The sequence below is a fragment of the Heptranchias perlo genome, chromosome 9 (assembly GCF_035084215.1).
Source record: "Heptranchias perlo isolate sHepPer1 chromosome 9, sHepPer1.hap1, whole genome shotgun sequence".
In the NCBI taxonomy this organism is placed as follows: Eukaryota; Metazoa; Chordata; class Chondrichthyes; order Hexanchiformes; family Hexanchidae; genus Heptranchias; species Heptranchias perlo.
Window position 1 is genome coordinate 84645911 of NC_090333.1, and position 20635 is coordinate 84666545.

Below are 20635 nucleotides of genomic sequence, written 5' to 3' on the forward strand. Positions count from 1 at the left end.
TCACGTCACATCAAACACGATAGGATACTGTCACGACACATCAAACATGACAGGATTACTGTCACAACAAAAACACGACAGGATTACTGTCACAACAAAAAACACGACAGGATTACTGTCACAACAAAAACACGACAGGATTACTGTCACAACAAAAAACACGACAGGATTGCTGTCACAACAAAAACACGACAGGATTACTGTCACAACAAAAACACGACAGGATATGACCAAGTGTGAAACACGACATGTTACTGTCACAACACAACAAACAAGACAGGATTAGTGTCAACAAAAAACGACAGGATACTGTCACAACATGTCAAGCACGGCAGGGTACAGTAAAAACATATCAAACACGACAGAATATAGTCACAACATATCAAACAGAACAGGACACTATTACAACACATCAAACAAGAAAGGATACTGTCACAACACATCAAACACGACAGGATACAGTCACAACGCATCAAACACGACAGGATACTGTCACAACACATCAAACACGACAGGATACTGTCAAAACACATCAAACACGACAGCATACTGTCACAACACATCATCCACGACAGATTACAGTCACAACATATCAAACACGACAGGATACTGTCAACAAAAAACACGACAGGATACTGTCACAACATATCAAACACGACAGAACACTGTCACAACATATCAAACACGACAGAACACTGTCACAACATATCAAACACGACACGATACTGTCACAACACATCAAACACGACAGGATACTGTCACAACATATCAATCATGCCAGGATACCGTCACAACATATCAAACACGACAGAATACTCTCACAACATATCAAACACGACAGAATACTGTCATAACTTGTCAAAAAAGACAGGAGACTATCACGCCATATCAAACATGACAGTATACTGTCACAACATATCATACATGACAGGATAGTGTCACAACAAGAAACACTACACGATACTGTCACATGTGAAATATGACATTACTGTCAGAACATACCAAACACATCAGGATACCATAACATGATATCAAACACGACAGGATACTGTCACAACATATCAAACACGAAAGAATACTGTCACAACATATCAAACACAACAGGATACTGTCACAACACATCAAACACAACAGGACACTGTCACAACATATCAAACATGACAGGATACTGTCCCAACATATCAAACACGACAGGATACTGTCACAACATATCAAACACGACAGGATACTGTCACAACATATCAAACACGACAGGATACTGTCACAACCTGTAAAGCACGACAGGACACTGTCACAACATATCAAACACAAAAGGGCACTGTTGCAATATATCAACCACGACAGATTACTGTCACAATATATAAAAGCGCCAGGATATTAACACAACATGTCAAACATGGCAGGATACGTTAAGAATATATCAAACACGACAGGATACTGTCACGACACATCAAACACGACAGGATACTGTCACGACACATCAAACACGACAGGATACTGTCACGTCACATCAAACATGATAGGATACTGTCACGACACATCAAACACGACAGGATACTGTCACAACACATCAAACACGACAGGATACTGTCACAACAATTCAAACACAACAGGATACTGTCACAACACATCAAGCACGACAGGATATTGTCACAACACATCAAACATGACAGGATTACTGTCACAACAAAAAACACGACAGGATTGCTGTCACAACAAAAGCACGACAGGATTACTGTCACAACAAAAACACGACAGGATATGACCAAGTGTGAAACACGACATGTTACTGTCACAACACAACAAACAAGACAGGATTAGTGTCAACAAAAAACGACAGGATACTGTCACAACATGTCAAGCACGGCAGGGTACAGTAAAAACATATCAAACACGACAGAATATTGTCACAACATATCAAACAGAACAGGACACTATTACAACACATCAAACAAGAAAGGATACTGTCACAACACATCAAACACGACAGGATACTGTCACAACACATCAAACACGACAGGATACTGTCACAACACATCAAACATGACAGCATACTGTCACAACACATCAAACACGACAGCATACTGTCAAAACACATCAAACACGACAGGATACTGTCACAACATATCAAACATGACAGAACACTGTCACAACATTTCAAACACGATGGGATACTGTCACAACATATCAAACATGACAGGACACGGTCACAACATATCAAACATGATGGGATACTGTCACAACATATCAAACACGATGGGATACTGTCACAACATACAAACATGACAGGACACGGTCACAACATATCAAACACGACAGGATACTGTCACAACATATCAAACCTGACAGGAGTCAGTAACAACACATCAAGCACGACAGGATACAGTTCACCAAAAAAGACACGTCAGGATACTGTCACAAGTCAAACACAACAGAACACTGTCACAACATATCAAACACAACAGGATACTGTCACAACATATCAAACACAACAGGATATTGTCACAACAAAAAACACATCGTATCAGAACACAAACACGCTTGGATACTGTCACAAGGTAACAAACATGACAGCACAATGTCACAAACATATTAAACACAACAGGATTATTGTCACGACATATCAAACACGACAGGATACTGTCACAACATATCAATCATGCCAGGATACCGTCACAACATATCAAACACGACAGAATACTCTCACAACATATCAAACACGACAGAATACTGTCATAACTTGTCAAAAAAGACAGGAGACTATCACGCCATATCAAACATGACAGTATACTGTCACAACATATCATACATGACAGGATAGTGTCACAACAAGAAACACTACACGATACTGTCACATGTGAAATATGACATTACTGTCAGAACATACCAAACACATCAGGATACCATAACATGATATCAAACACGACAGGATACTGTCACAACATATCAAACACGAAAGAATACTGTCACAACATATCAAACACAACAGGATACTGTCACAACACATCAAACACAACAGGACACTGTCACAACATATCAAACATGACAGGATACTGTCCCAACATATCAAACACGACAGGATACTGTCACAACATATCAAACACGACAGGATACTGTCACAACATATCAAACACGACAGGATACTGTCACAACCTGTAAAGCACGACAGGACACTGTCACAACATATCAAACACAAAAGGGCACTGTTGCAATATATCAACCACGACAGTGTCACAATATACAAAAGCGCCAGGATATTAACACAACATGTCAAACATGGCAGGATACGTTAAGAATATATCAAACACGACAGGATACTGTCACGACACATCAAACACGACAGGATACTGTCACGACACATCAAACACGACAGGATACTGTCACGTCACATCAAACATGATAGGATACTGTCACGACACATCAAACACGACAGGATACTGTCACAACACATCAAACACGACAGGATACTGTCACAACAATTCAAACACAACAGGATACTGTCACAACACATCAAGCACGACAGGATATTGTCACAACACATCAAACATGACAGGATTACTGTCACAACAAAAAACACGACAGGATTGCTGTCACAACAAAAGCACGACAGGATTACTGTCACAACAAAAACACGACAGGATATGACCAAGTGTGAAACACGACATGTTACTGTCACAACACAACAAACAAGACAGGATTAGTGTCAACAAAAAACGACAGGATACTGTCACAACATGTCAAGCACGGCAGGGTACAGTAAAAACATATCAAACACGACAGAATATTGTCACAACATATCAAACAGAACAGGACACTATTACAACACATCAAACAAGAAAGGATACTGTCACAACACATCAAACACGACAGGATACTGTCACAACACATCAAACACGACAGGATACTGTCACAACACATCAAACATGACAGGATACTGTCACAACACATCAAACACGACAGCATACTGTCAAAACACATCAAACACGACAGGATACTGTCACAACATATCAAACATGACAGAACACTGTCACAACATTTCAAACACGATGGGATACTGTCACAACATATCAAACATGACAGGACACGGTCACAACATATCAAACATGATGGGATACTGTCACAACATATCAAACACGATGGGATACTGTCACAACATACAAACATGACAGGACACGGTCACAACATATCAAACACGACAGGATACTGTCACAACATATCAATCATGCCAGGATACTGTCACAACATAACAAACACGAGAAGATGCAGTCACAACATATCAAACACGACAGGATACTGTCACAACTTATCAAACACGACAGGATACTGTCATAATACATCAAACACGACAGGAACTGTCACAACATATCAAACCTGACAGGAGTCAGTAACAACACATCAAGCACGACAGGATACAGTTCACCAAAAAAGACACGTCAGGATACTGTCACAAGTCAAACACAACAGAACACTGTCACAACATATCAAACACAACAGGATACTGTCACAACATATCAAACACAACAGGATATTGTCACAACAAAAAACACATCGTATCAGAACACAAACACGCTTGGATACTGTCACAAGGTAACAAACATGACAGCACAATGTCACAAACATATTAAACACAACAGGATTATTGTCACGACATATCAAACACGACAGGATACTGTCACAACATATCAAACACGATAGAATTTCTGACACAACAAAAAACACGACAGGATACTGTCACAACATATCAAACACGATAGAATTTCTGACACAACAAAAAACATGACAGGATACTGTCACAACACATCAAAAACAATAGGATACTGTCACAACATATCAAACACGAAAAGACACTGTCACAATATATGAACGATATATTTATGTCATACCAACATGCCAGGATACAGTCACAACATGTCAAGCACGGCAGGATACAGTAAGAAAATATCAAACATGAAAAGACACTGTAACAACATATCAACCATGACAGATTACTGTCACAACACACAAACACAACAGGATACTGTCTCACCGTATCAAACGTGACAGGATACTGTCATAACACAAGAAACACCACAGGATACGGTCACAACACATTAAACACGACAGGATACTGTCACAACACATCAAACACGACAGGATACTGTCACAACACATCAAACACGACAGGATACTGTCACAACATATAAAACATGACAGGATACTGTCACAACACATCAAACACGACAGGATACTGTCACAACACATCAAACACGACAGGATACTGTCACAACACATCAAACACGACAGGATACTGTCACAACACATCAAACACGACAGGATACTGTCACAACACATCAAACACGACAGGATACTGTCACAACATATGAAACACGACAGGACACTGTCACAACACATCAAACACGACAGGATACTGTCACAACACATCAAACACGACAGGATACTATCACAACATATGAAACACGACAGGATACTGTCACAACACATCAAACACGACAGGATACTGTCACAACACATCAAACACGACAGGATACTGTCACAACACATCAAACATGACAGGATACTGTCACAACATATGAAACACGACAGGACACTGTCACAACACATCAAACATGACAGGATACAGTCACAACATATGAAACACGACAGGACACTGTCACAACATATCAAACATGACAGGACACCGTCCCAACACATCAAACACGACAGGATACTGTCACAACACATCAAACACGACAGGATACTGTCAGAACATATGAAACACGACAGGACACTGTCACAACACATCAAACACGACAGGATACTGTTACAACACATCAAACACGACAGGATACTATCACAACACATCAAACACGACAGGATACTGTCAGAACATATGAAACACGACAGGACACTGTCACAATACATCAAACATGACAGGATACAGTCACAACATATGAAACACGACAGGACACTGTCACAACATATCAAACATGACAGGACACCGTCCCAACACATCAAACACGACAGGATACTGTCACAACACATCAAACACGACAGGATACTATCAGAACATATGAAACACGACAGGACACTGTCACAACACATCAAACACGACAGGATACTGTTACAACACATCAAAACCGACTTGATACAGCCACAACACATCAAACACGACAGGATACTGTCACAACACATCAAACACGACAGGATACTGTCACAACACATCAAACACGTCAGGATACTGTCACAACACATCAAACACGACAGGATACTGTCACAACACATCAAACACGACAGGATACTGTCACAACACATCAAACACGACAGGATACTGTCACAACACATCAAACACGACAGGATACTGTTATAACACATCAAACACGACAGGATACTGTCAGAACATATGAAACACGACAGGATACTGTCACAACATGTGAAAAACGGCTGGAGTACCGTAACAACAAAAAACAATAAGATACTATCACACCATATAAAACATGACAGATTTCTGTCACAACATACAAACACACCATGATATCGTCACAACATGTCAAGCACGACAGGATACCATCACAACATATCAACCACGACAAATTATTCTCACAACATACAAACACGACAGGATACCATCACATCAAGCATGACAGGATACTGTCACAACATATCAACCACAACAGATTACAGTCACAACATACAAACACGTCAGGATACTGTCACAACGTGTCAAGCATGGCAGTATACAGTAAGAACATACCAAACACAACAAGATATTGTCAAAACATATCAAACACAACACGATACCGTCACAACATATCAAACACGACAGGATACTGTCACAACACATCAAACACGACAGGATACTGTCACAACACATCAAACACGACAGGATACTGTCACAACACATCAAACACGACAGGATACTGTCACAACATATCAAACACGACAGGATACTGTCACAACACATCAAACACGACAGGATACTGTCACAACACATCAAACACGACAGGATACTGTCACAACATATAAAACATGACAGGATACTGTCACAACACATCAAACACGACAGGATACTGTCACAACACATCAAACACGACAGGATACTGTCACAACACATGAAACACGACAGGATACTGTCACAACATATCAAACACGACAGGATACTGTCACAACACATCAAACACGACAGGATACTGTCACAACATATCAAACACGACAGGATACTGTCACAACACATCAAACACGACAGGATACTGTCACAACATATAAAACACGACAGGATACTGTCACAACACATCAAACACGACAGGATACTGTCACAACATATAAAACATGACAGGATACTGTCACAACACATCAAACACGACAGGATACTGTCACAACACATCAAACACGACAGGATACTGTCACAACATATCAAACACGACAGGATACTGTCACAACACATGAAACACGACAGGATACTGTCACAACATATCAAACACGACAGGATACTGTCACAACATATCAAACACGACAGGATACTGTCACAACGTGTCAAGCACAACAAGATACTGTCACATCATATCAAGCATGACCGGATACTGTCACAACACATCAAACACGACAGGATACTGTCAGAACATATCAAGAATGACAGGATACTGTCATAAAAAAGACACGACAGGATACTGTCACAAGTCAAACACAAGATATTGTCACAACAAAAAACACAACAACATATCAAACACGACTGGATACTGTTGCAACATATCAAATTCCAAAAGATACTGTCACGACATAGCAAACACGCCAGGATACTGGCACAACATACAAAAACACCAGGATACTGTCGCAGGATACTGTCGCAACATACAAAAACACCAGGATACTGTCACAACGTGTCAACCACAGCAGGCAACAGTCAGAACATATCAAACACGACAGGATATTGTCACAACATATCAAACGCGACAGCGCACCGTCACAACATATCAAACATGAAAGGAAACTGTCACAACATATCAAACACGAAAGGACACTCTCACAATATATGAACAATATATTTCTGTCATACCAACACGCCAGGATACTGTCACAACATGTCAAGCACGGCAGGATACTGTCACAACATATCGAACACAACAGGACACTGTCACAACATATCAAACACGAGAGGACACTGTCACGACAAAAAAAACACGAGGACACTGTCACAACAAAAAAAAACACGAGAGGACACTGTCACAACAAAAAAAGACACGAGAGGACACTATCACAACAAAAAAAACGAGAGGACACTGTCACAACAAAAAAAAGCACAAGAGGACACTGTCACAACATATCAAACACGAGAGGACACTGTCACAACATATCAAACACGAGAGGACACTGTCACAACATATCAAACACGAGAGGACACGGTCACAACATATCAAACACGAGAGGACACTGTCACAACATATCAAACACGAGAGGACACTGTCACAACATATCAAACACGAGAGGACACTGTCACAACATGTCAGACACAACAGGATACTGACATAAACATATCAATTAACTAAATGATACTGTCACAACATATCAAACAAGACAGGATAAAGTCACACCATATCAAACACGATGGGATACTGTCACACCATATCAAACACGATGGGATACTATCACACCATATCAAACACGACGGGATACTATCACAACATATCAAACACGACGGGATACTGTCACAACATATCAAACACGACAGGATACTGTCACAACATATCAAACACGACAGGACACTGTCACAACATATCAAACACGACAGGATACTGTCACAACATATCAAACACGACAGGATACTGTCACAACACATCAAACACGACAGGATACTGTCACAACATATCAAACACGACAGGATACTGTCACAACACATCAAACACGACAGGACACTGTCACAACATATCAAACACGAGAGGACACTGTCACAACAAATAAAACACGAGAGGACACTATCACAACAAAAAAAAAGAGAGGACACTGACACAACAAAAAAAACACGAGGGGACACTGTCACAACAAAAAACCCGAGAGGACACTATCACAACAAAAAAAACACGAGAGGACACTGTCACAACAAAAAACCCGAGAGGACACTATCACAACAAAAAAAACACGAGAGGACACTGTCACAACAAAAAAAACACGAGGGGACACTGTCACAACAAAAAAAACACGAGAGGACACTGTCACAACAAAAAAAACACGAGAGTACACTGTCACAACAAAAAAAACACGAGAGGACACTGTCACAACAAAAAAAACGAGGGGACACTGTCACAACAAAAAAAACGAGAGGACACTGTCACAACATATCAAACACGAGAGGACACTGTCACAACATATCAAACACGACGGGATACTGTCACAACACATCAAACACGACAGGATACTGTCACAACATATCAAACGCGACAGGATACTGTCACAACATATCAAACACGACAGGATACTGTCACAACACATCAAACACGACAGGATACTGTCACAACATACAAACACACCAGGTTACTGTCACAGCATGTCAAGCATGACAGGATACTGTCACAACATGTGAAAAACGGCTGGAGTACCGTCACAACAAAAAACAATAGGATACTATCACACCATATAAAACATGACAGATTACTGTCACAACATACAAACACGCCATGATATCGTCACATGTCAAGCATGACAGGATACTATCACAACATATCAACCATGACAGATTATTGTCACAACATACAAACACGGCAGGATACCATCACATCAAGCATGACAGGATACTGTCACAACATATCAACCACAACAGATTACAGTCACAACATACAAACACGGCAGGATACTGTCACAACGTCTCATGCATGACAGGATACTGTCACATCATATCAAGCATGGCAGTATACAGTAAGAACATATCAAACACGACAGGATACTGTCACAACATATCAAACACGACAGGATACGGTCACAACATATCAAACACGACAGGATACGGTCACAACATATCAAACACGACAGGACACTGTCACAACTTATCAAACACGACAGGACACTGTCACAACATATCGAACACGACAGGACACTGTCACAACATATCGAACACGACAGGACACTGTGACAACATATCGAACACGACAGGCCACTGTCACAACATATCGAACACGACAGGATACTGTCACAACAAAAAAAACACGAGAGGACATTGTCACAACAAAAAAAAACACGGGAGGCCACCTTCAAAAAAAAACACGAGAGGACACTGTCACAACAAAAAAAACACGAGAGGACACTGTCACAACAGAAAAAACACGAGAGGGCACTGTCACAACAGAAAAAACACGAGAGGACACTGTCACAACAGAAAAAACACGAGGGGACACTGTCACAACAAAAAAAACACGACAGGACGCTGTCACAACAAAAAAAACACGACAGGACACTGTCACAACAGAAAAAACACGAGAGGACACTGTCACAACAGAAAAAACACGACAGGACACTGTCACAACAAAAAAAACAGGAGGGGACACTGTCACAACAAAAAACACAACAACATAGTATCACAACATATCAAACACGACTGGATTCTGTTACAACATATCAATTTCCAAAAGATACTGTCACGACATAGCAAACACGCCAGGATACTGGCACAATATACAAAAACACCAGGATACTGTCGTAACGTGTCAACCACGGCAGGCAACAGTCAGAACATATCAAACACGACAGGATATTGTCACAACATATCAAACACGAGAGGACACTGTCACAACAAAAAAAAACACGACAGGATTCTGTCACAACAAAAAAAACACGAGAAGACACTGTCACAACAAAAAAAAACACGAGAGGACACTGTCACAACAAAAAAAAACACGAGAGGACACTGTCACAACAAAAAAAACACGAGAAGACACTGTCACAACAAAAAAAAACACGTGAGGACACTGTCACAACAAAAAAAACACGAGAGGACACTGTCACAACAAAAAAAACGAGAGGACACTGTCACAGCAAAAAAAAACACGAGAGGACACTGTCACAACAAAAAAAACACGACAGGATTCTGTCACAACAAAAAAAACACGAGAGGACACTGTCACAACAAAAAAAAACACGACAGGATTCTGTCACAACAAAAAAAACACGAGAGGACACTGTCACAACAAAAAAAACACGACAGGATTCTGTCACAACAAAAAAAACACGAGAGGCACTGTCAGAACAAAAAAAACACGAGAGGACACTGTCACAACAAAAAAAACACGAGGGGACACTGTCACAACAAAAAAAACACGAGGGGACACTGTCACAACAAAAAAAACACGAGGGGACACTGTCACAACAAAAAAAACACGAGGGGACACTGTCACAACAAAAAAAACACGAGGGGACACTGTCACAACAAAAAAAAACACGAGGGGACACTGTCACAACAAAAAAAACACGAGGGGACACTGTCACAACAAAAAAAACACGAGGGGACACTATCACAACATATCAAACACGACAGGATAATGTCGCAACATGTCAAGCACGACAGGATACTGTCACACCACATCATACATGACAGGATAATGTCACACCATATCATACATGACAGGATACTGTCACAACATATCAAACACGATGGGATACTGTCACAGCATAAACTCAACAGGATACTGTCACACCAGAAGAAACATGACCGGATACTGTCACAACATACAAACACGAATGGACACGGTCACAAAAAAAGACTGTATAGTGTCACATGTCAAACACGACAGGATACTGTCATGACAAAAAACACGACAGTATACTGTCACAACATAATAATCACGACAGAATTACTGTCAAAACATATCAAACATGACAGGATACTGTCACCACATATCAACCAGTACAGATTACTGTCACAACATTCAAACACGACAGGATACTGTCACAACATTCAAACACGACAGGATACTGTCACAACATTCAAACATGACAGGCTACTGTCACACCACATCAAACACGACAGGACACTGTCACAACATATCAAACACGACAGGATACTGTCACAACACATCAAACACGACAGGATACTGTCACAACACATCAAACACGACAGGATACTGTCACAACACATCAAACACGACAGGATACTGTCACAACATATCAAACACGACCGGATACTGTCACAACATATCAAACACGACAGGATACTGTCACAACACATCAAACACGACAGGATACTGTCACAACATATCAAACACGACCGGATACTGTCACAACATATCAAACACGACAGGATACTGTCACAACACATCAAACACGACAGGATACTGTCACAACACATCAAACACGACAGGATACTGTCACAACACATCAAACACGACAGGATACTGTCACAACACATCAAACACGACAGGATACTGTCACAACATATCAAACACGACAGGATACTGTCACAACATATCAAACACGACCGGATACTGTCACAACATATCAAACACGACAGGATACTGTCACAACACATCAAACACGACAGGATACTGTCACAACATATCAAACACGACAGGATACTGTCACAACACATCAAACACGACAGGATACTGTCACAACATATCAAACATGACCGGATACTGTCACAACATATCAAACACGACCGGATACTGTCACAACATATCAAACACGAGAAGATGCAGTCACAATATATCAAACACGACAGGATACTGTTACAAAAAAACATGACCTGATCGTGTCACAAGTCAAACACAACAGGATACTGTCACAACAAAACTACACGACAGAATATTGTCACAACGTATCAAACACGACAGGACCCTGTCACAACATATTAAACACAACGGGATACTGTCACAACACATCAAACACGACAGGAGACAGTAACAATATATCAAATACCAAATGATACTGTCACATATCAAACATGAAAGGATACTGTCGCTACATATCAAACACGACAGCACATGTCACAAAGTATCAAACACGACAGGATACTGTCACAACATACAAACACGACAGGACTCTGTCATAACATATCAAACACGACAGGATATTGTCACGTCAAACACAACAGGACTCTGTCACAACATATCATCAAGGCAGGATACTGTCACAACATATCAAACACGACAGGATATTGTCACGTCAAACACAACAGGACTCTGTCACAACATATCATCAAGGCAGGATACTGTCACAACATATCAAACACGACAGGATACTGTCACGTCAAACACGACAGGACACTGTCACACCATATCAAACACAACAGGATACTGTCACAACATATAAAAAAGACAGGATACTGTCACGATAGGACACTGTCACGCTGTGTCACATGACAATACACTGTCACAACATATCATCTGTTGTTGGAATTGATCACAGAGTATCAGACCTCGCAGGGCATGGTCACATCACATTGTATTCAAGAGAACTGAATGAACAGAAATGAAGATTGTAACTATACTGCGCGAGCAGCGTGCATGGGTGAAGTGCAGTGATTTGTTGCCAATAACTTTGTTGAAAGCAATGGTGGGCGGACAGTTGAGCTCTGGCAGCTGTGTGGTGACAGGTGGAGGGTCAGAGGAGACGGAGCTGGGGGGGTTTCAGAGTAAGTTTGTGAGGGAGCGGGGTGAGCAAACTGAGGGTAGCGGGAGGGGGGAAAGCAGGGAATGTTGTTGGTAAAGGGAATGTGAAAAGGATCAGAGATAGTCTTACTGGCGACTGGAACCTTGGAGTATGGAAAGCAGAAAAATGAGCGGAGAGGGGGCTAGAGAAATTTAGGTATAGGTCAAAATCTTCAAGGATGAGCCATCAGAGTGGAGGGAAGTGAGGTGATGAAATCACAGTTTGACTCAGGAGGGCATCATATGACGATGATTGTAAGTGAGAGGTGGTATAGGTGGAAGGATGTGAGCTGCTTGGAGGAGGCTGAGAGGCAAGGCAGGACCTGAGAACAAGAGCTATGCACTGCTGTGGACGGTTTGGGTAGGGCAAGTGATGGCATGGGCAGACAGGGAGAAAGGCTTTGGTGAGGAGGCCATGATGTGGAGATGCCGGTGATGGACTGGGGTTGACAATTGTAAACAATTTTACAACACCAAGTTATAGTCCAGCAATTTTATTTTAAATTCACAAGCTTTCGGAGGCTACCTCCTTCCTCAGGTGAACGATGTGGCATTTTCCACATCGTTCACCTGAGGAAGGAGGTAGCCTCCGAAAGCTTGTGAATTTAAAATAAAATTGCTGGACTATAACTTGGTGTTGTAAAATTGTTTACAATTGGTGAGGAGGAGCAGTCACCAACTATAAGGCAACAACATTTATATAGCGCCTTTAACGCAGTTATCAAAGGGGAAGCTGAAAACAGCAAACAACATCCACTCTCGGCTCCAGCTGAAGCCACTCTCTCCCCCCCACACAGCGATGGTGCAGGAAACGGTCGGAACATATCAAACCAAACAGGATGTGGTCACACAAGGAACTTTTTATGATGGCACTACCTCTTCTATTCAAACTCCCAATTAATAACCTTCAGCTAAGTTTACTGGAAGTGTACTGGGTTCAACACTGTTCCCTCATCTCGGGGATCACAGGTACAGGGTGTGTTTCTGCTGGGTGTGAGGGTCCCTTGTGGAATGGATTCGGGCCATTTTAATCCAGTTCCCGGTGCATACACCTCGACTGACTAAGCATACTGGCACTCTCGCTCAGAGATAGCATGCGGCTGGATGTTAAGGGAAACTCAAATTATCTTTGTTCCTTACAGTAATACCAGTAATAGGTGGAAAGATATTTGTGCAACTCATCGGCCCAACTTCATCATACAATGGTTATTCAGTCTGGTTCACAACTGCTATAAAGTCCACACACCCTCGATGAGCATTATGTGCCCTAAGCCTCCTTAGCCATGTTAGCACAACAAGATTATGGTCCTTGTTCTAACTATGAAGGACTGGTTGGTGTGTCGGACCATTTAATGACTTTGGAGGTCACCAGCCTAGGATCAGCACCACTCCAGTTTGGGACTGGACAGTCTGGGTTTGAATGAGCGGTCTGGAAATTTCTAAAATGCAAGCTGGATAAGACAAAGACTGTGTTTTTAAAATAAACATCCACTTTTACTGCTTTCTTCTTGTATCTTATGTTGGGGAGAAATTAGAGTCAGATATTCATAAGCGATTAGTTATTGAGGTTATGATTGAGGGTATTAGTTATTGAAGTTATAATGGGAGATATTAGTTATTATAGGGGATGTTAGTTATTGAGATTATGACATGGAATGTTAGTTATTGAGGTTTTGATGGAGATTTTAGCTATTGAGATTATGATGGGGAGGTATCAGTTGCAGGTTTTGAATAAATATTCACCAGCTACAAACATTCAAACTCCAGCCATGCCTCCTCATCCTTCCTCTTCCACTGATCATATGGATTTGATGAAATGGGCTCCACAGCAACTCTCTGACGGCACAAACTGTAATGTCATGAATCCCAATGCAAACTTACCGAGTCCGCTGTCTGCAGCTACTCCCCTCATCTGGAGCTTTAACCTTGCCACCAGCCCATCCTCCCGGGAACAACAGACAGCAGCAAAGCACCAATGATCTGTAAAAGGATTCAGCATTACTCAACTTCGTCCCAGAGGATACAAACACTCATGGATGATAGACATCACAAGCCAGGTAGTCAGGACCCGAAGGAGCCAGCACCATGCCTGATATCAGTGGTCAGCCTGCTTTTACAGAGCCTACAGGGTAACCAGATTAGAAAGAACTCCTGAAGGAAACTTCAGGGGGTCGTCAGATTCAGACTGAACCCAGATTAACACCCACGTTACCTTGTGTGTGCTTGCAACAGCTGGTCAGTCTCCTCACTGCACACTGCATAGATTCTTACTGCACCCTCTTGCCCCGAGGATCCAACACAGTGGTACGGTTGGAAACTTTTCACTCCTCTGTTAACACAGAGGACAAGACACCAAAGGCCGCCCCGTGCCCTGGAACTGCTGCGTGATAAATTCACATCTCTTCAGCAACAGTCAACAAAGACTGACTTAAAACAAGGAAGCAGCAAAAAAGGACAGGGAACTTCCTGATCAAAAAATGCCAACTCATGCTTCTCAGGGAGTGACACAGCACCTGTGAGAAACATTTCCCGATTGTGTAACAGGAAACACCAGTGAACAGTGTGGGCTGGCCTGAAAACTAATCCAGTCACTGCTTGGTTTAGGCCAGCTTAAAACTGACCAGGTTTCCACGAAAGGCAATTTTTCCAGGGTTATTCCTGGTCCCAAATCAGCATCTCCTTCCATCTATACAGTGAGAATAGATGTCACTCTCCAGATGACATTGTTTGTTACAGATGCAAAATAACCTTAAAATGCAGGATGCTGCTGGACTGTAGCCCAAAACTGACCAGTCTGTTCCAATCTGAACTCATTGGTCACATGCTGCCAACGGGAATACTGCGAGCTTGTGATCAAAGGTGCCTAAAAACTGTCTCGATAACTGCCTCACACGTTCATTCTCTGAGATCAAAAACCGCACAAATGACAGCACCACTCGTACCTGCTCCGGTCGGTGGTAGCTCTTGAATTGGAGCTAATCTAATCTCCCTGCCCTTTCGCCGTATCCTTTTATATTCTTCCTTTTCAAATACTTCTCCAATTCCCTTTCAAATGATGTTATAGTCTCCGCCTCAATAGCCACCTATGGTGAAGTATTCGAATAACTCTGTAACAGCCCTGTAGTTGACAGGGCCCTCAACCCTGTCCGTCTTATTTCCCGCACTTCTGCCCTCACCCCTTCCCGTCCCTCCCAGAACCACAATAGGTTCCCCCTTGTCCTCACCTTCCACCCCACCAGCCTCCACATTCAACATATCATCCTCCGCTATTTCCGCCACCTCCAGCACGATCCCACCATCGAACACATCTTCCCCTCCCCTCCCCTTTCAGCATTCCGAAGAGACCGCTCCCTCCGCGATACCCTCGCCCTGACACTTCCATCACCCCCAACACCCGCTCTCCTCCCCACGGCACCTTCCCGTGCAAGCACAGGAGATGCAACACCTGCCCCTTCACCTCCTCCCTCCCCACCGTCCAGGGCCCCAAACACTCCTTCCAGGTGAAACAGTGATTTACTTGTACTTCTTTCAATACTGTATTCACTGCTCACGATGCGGTCTCCTCCACACTGGGGAGACCAAACACAGATTGGGTGATCGCTTTGCTGAACACCTCCGCTCAGTCCACAAGCGTGACCCTGATCTGCTGGTAGATGACCATTTTAATTCCCTGTCCCACTCCCACTCTCTGTCCTCGGCCTCTTACACTGTTCCAATGAAGCTCATCGTAATCTCGAGGAACAGCACCTCACCTTTCGTTTAGCCACTTTACAACCTCTGGACTCAATATTGATTTCAATAACTTCAGATCATAACCACTGCTCCCATTTTTTCGGACATCAGGTTCTGGTAATGGTTCTGCTGTTGCCATTTACAGCTCCTCTAGACCCATCTTCTCATAGAGTCATAGAGTTATACAGCACGGATAGAGGCCCTTCGGCCCATCGTGTCCGCGCCGGCCATCAGCCCTGTCTACTCTAATCCCATATTCCAGCATTTGGTCCGTAGCCTTGTATGCTATGGCATTTCAAGTGCTCATCCAAATGCTTCTTGAATGTTGTGAGGGTTCCTGCCTCCACAACCCTTTCAGGCAGTGAGTTCCAGACTCCAACCACCCTCTGGGTGAAAAATTTCTTTCTCAAATCCCCTCTAAACCTCCCGCCTTTTACCTTGAATCTATGTCCCCTTGTTATAGTACCCTCAACGAAGGGAAAAAGTATCCATCCTATCTGTGCCCCTCATAATTTTGTACACCTCAATCATGTCCCCCCTCAGCCTCCTCTGCTCCAAGGAAAACAAACCCAATCTTCCCAGTCTCTCTTCATAGCTGAAGCGCTCCAGCCCTGGTAACATCCTGGTGAATCTCCTCTGCACCCTCTCCAAAGCGATCACATCCTTCCTGTAGTGTGGCGACCAGAACTGCACACAGTACTCCAGCTGTGGCCTAACCAGTGTTTCTTTACTTGTCCCATTACCACCCTCCTTGCCTTGCACCATCATCCCTTTTGGCGTTTAATCACTCCTGCCCTCCACCCTATCACAGACCTTCCCTTTTGTTCTTTCCTCCTCACCCCTCCCTCCCCCCTTTCCCTGGCTCTGAACTTACTTAAAAATTGTTAACTCTTTAACATCTTCCGGTTCTGTTTCTTTCTCTACAGATGCTGCCTCACTTGCTGAGCTTTTCCAGCATTTTCTGTTTTTAATTCTAATAACCCCGTGTGAAAAAAAAGCCTCTTCTAATTTCCCGCTTTATCCTACTGATCGTCCTCAGTCATAGAATTACACAGAATCTGCAGCACAGGAACAGGCCATTCGGCCCAACTGGTCAATGCCAGTGTTTATACTCCACACGAGCCTCCTCCCACCTCTTCATCTCACCCCATCAGCAGTCTGTGCCCCCTTGTTACTGATTCACCAACCAGTGGGGACAATTATTCACAGTTTACTGGCTCAAAACCTCTCCGAATTTTGAGACACAAAGTCCTGGAAGTGAAAAATTCTGATCTAGAAATGACGGATGTTTACAGTGGGACAGGAGAAGTGACAGCTGTATGCCATCAACTTGTTCCCACATTTTTATGTTCTTGTATTTTTTTTTTCCCTTTTAAAAACAGTGAAAATCAGCAACATACAACAGGTCAGCATGGACAGCAGGTATCACAAGAACATCACACAACTACTTGCATTGAAATAGTGCCTTTAACGTAGTAAAACGTCCCAGGGCGCGTACCCAGGCAAGACATAACAAGGAGCCACATGAGGAGATATTAGGACAGGTGACCAAAAGAGGTAGGTTTTAAGGAGCATCTTAAAGGAGGAGAGGTTGAGAGGCGGAGAGATTTAGGGAGGAAATTCCAGAGCTGAGGGCCGAGGCAGCTGAAGGCACGGCTGCCAATGGAGGGGAGGTGAAAATCGGGGATGGGCAAGAAGTCAGAATTGGAGGAGTGCAGAGATCTCAGAGGGTTGTAGGGCTGGAGGAGGTTACAGAGATAGGGAGGGGTGAGGCCTTGGAGGGATTTGAAAACAAGGATGGAAATTTTTAAATCGAGGCGGTGCAGGAGAGGGAGCCGATGTAGGTCAGCGAGCACCAGGGACGATGGGTGAACAGGACTTGGTGCGAGTGAGGATACACACCCGACAGCATTCATCAATCTCTCACATTAACCCTTCTCTCCGCTCCTCACCACCCACCGCTGTTCCCCTTCAATTCTCAATTCTCTGGAAGGAATGGCAATCGGGCAAAAATCACCACTGACGTGACTTTAGGCGCCACACGACCCTTGGGTCTGGGAGAGTTGCAGCCAATCGAGAGGCATGCTCGGACATTTGATGGCGATCCCCATAATGACCATGGAAGGGGCAGGGACACTTGATGCAGCCGCTGGTGTGGAGGTTCAGGGGGATACCTCGCTGCACCGTTATCCTAACAGGTACAGTCCATTCAGTGACATGGCTCAAATACGCACAAGGGCATCCGTCTAATCCACTGAAGGATTGGTGGCTGGTGTTTGATATGGCCAGTGAATACTGACAGCGTCCGACAACAAGACTTCGACAATCTCCACCCCCACACTCCCAGCAAGGACAAACTCACTCCCACTAATAACACCAGACCCCTCCCCAACGATCGACAGATTCACTCCCACTAATAACCCCAGACCCCTCCTCAACGATCGACAGATTCACTCCCACTAATAACCCCAGACCCCTCCTCAACGATCGACAGATTCACTCCCACTAATAACCCCAGACCCCTCCTCAATGATCGACAGATTCACTCCCACTAATAACCCCAGACCCCTCCTCAATGATCGACAGATTCACTCCCACTAATAACCCCAGACCCCTCCTCAACGATCGACAGATTCACTCCCACTAATAACCCCAGACCCCTCCTCAACGATCGACAGATTCACTCCCACTAATAACCCCAGACCCCTCCTCAACGATCGACAGATTCACTCCCACTAATAACACCAGACCCCTCCTCAACGATCGACAGATTCACTCACACCAATAACCCCAGACCCCTCCCCGATCATCGACAGATTCACTCACACCAATAACCCCAGACCCCTCCCCGATCATCGACAGATTCACTCACACCAATAACCCCGGACCCCCCCGATCATCGACAGATTCAGTTACACCAATAACCCCGGACCCCTCCCCGATCATCGACAGATTCAGTTACACCAATAACCCCAGACCCCCCCCCGATCATCGACAGATTCACTCACACCAATAACCCCGGACCCCCCCCGATCATCGACAGATTCAGTTACACCAATAACCCCGGACCCCTCCCCGATCATCGACAGATTCAGTTACACCAATAACCCCAGACCCCCCCCCGATCATCGACAGATTCACTCACACCAATAACCCCGGACCCCCCCCGATCATCGACAGATTCAGTTACACCAATAACCCCGGACCCCTCCCCGATCATCGACAGATTCAGTTACACCAATAACCCCAGACCCCCCCCCGATCATCGACAGATTCACTCACACCAATAACCCCGGACC

General features: G+C 43.4%; 1 protein-coding gene across 1 annotated transcript in view; it reads right to left on the reverse strand.

The window, feature by feature from the left end:
- Positions 1–20635, reverse strand: part of LOC137324934 (roquin-1-like) — a 204113-nt gene that overhangs the window by 129015 nt on the left and 54463 nt on the right. The window contains exon 2 of the mRNA XM_067989624.1: positions 15486–15584. The gene's annotated coding sequence lies outside the window, so the exon portion shown is untranslated. The remainder of the gene's footprint in view (positions 1–15485; positions 15585–20635) is intronic.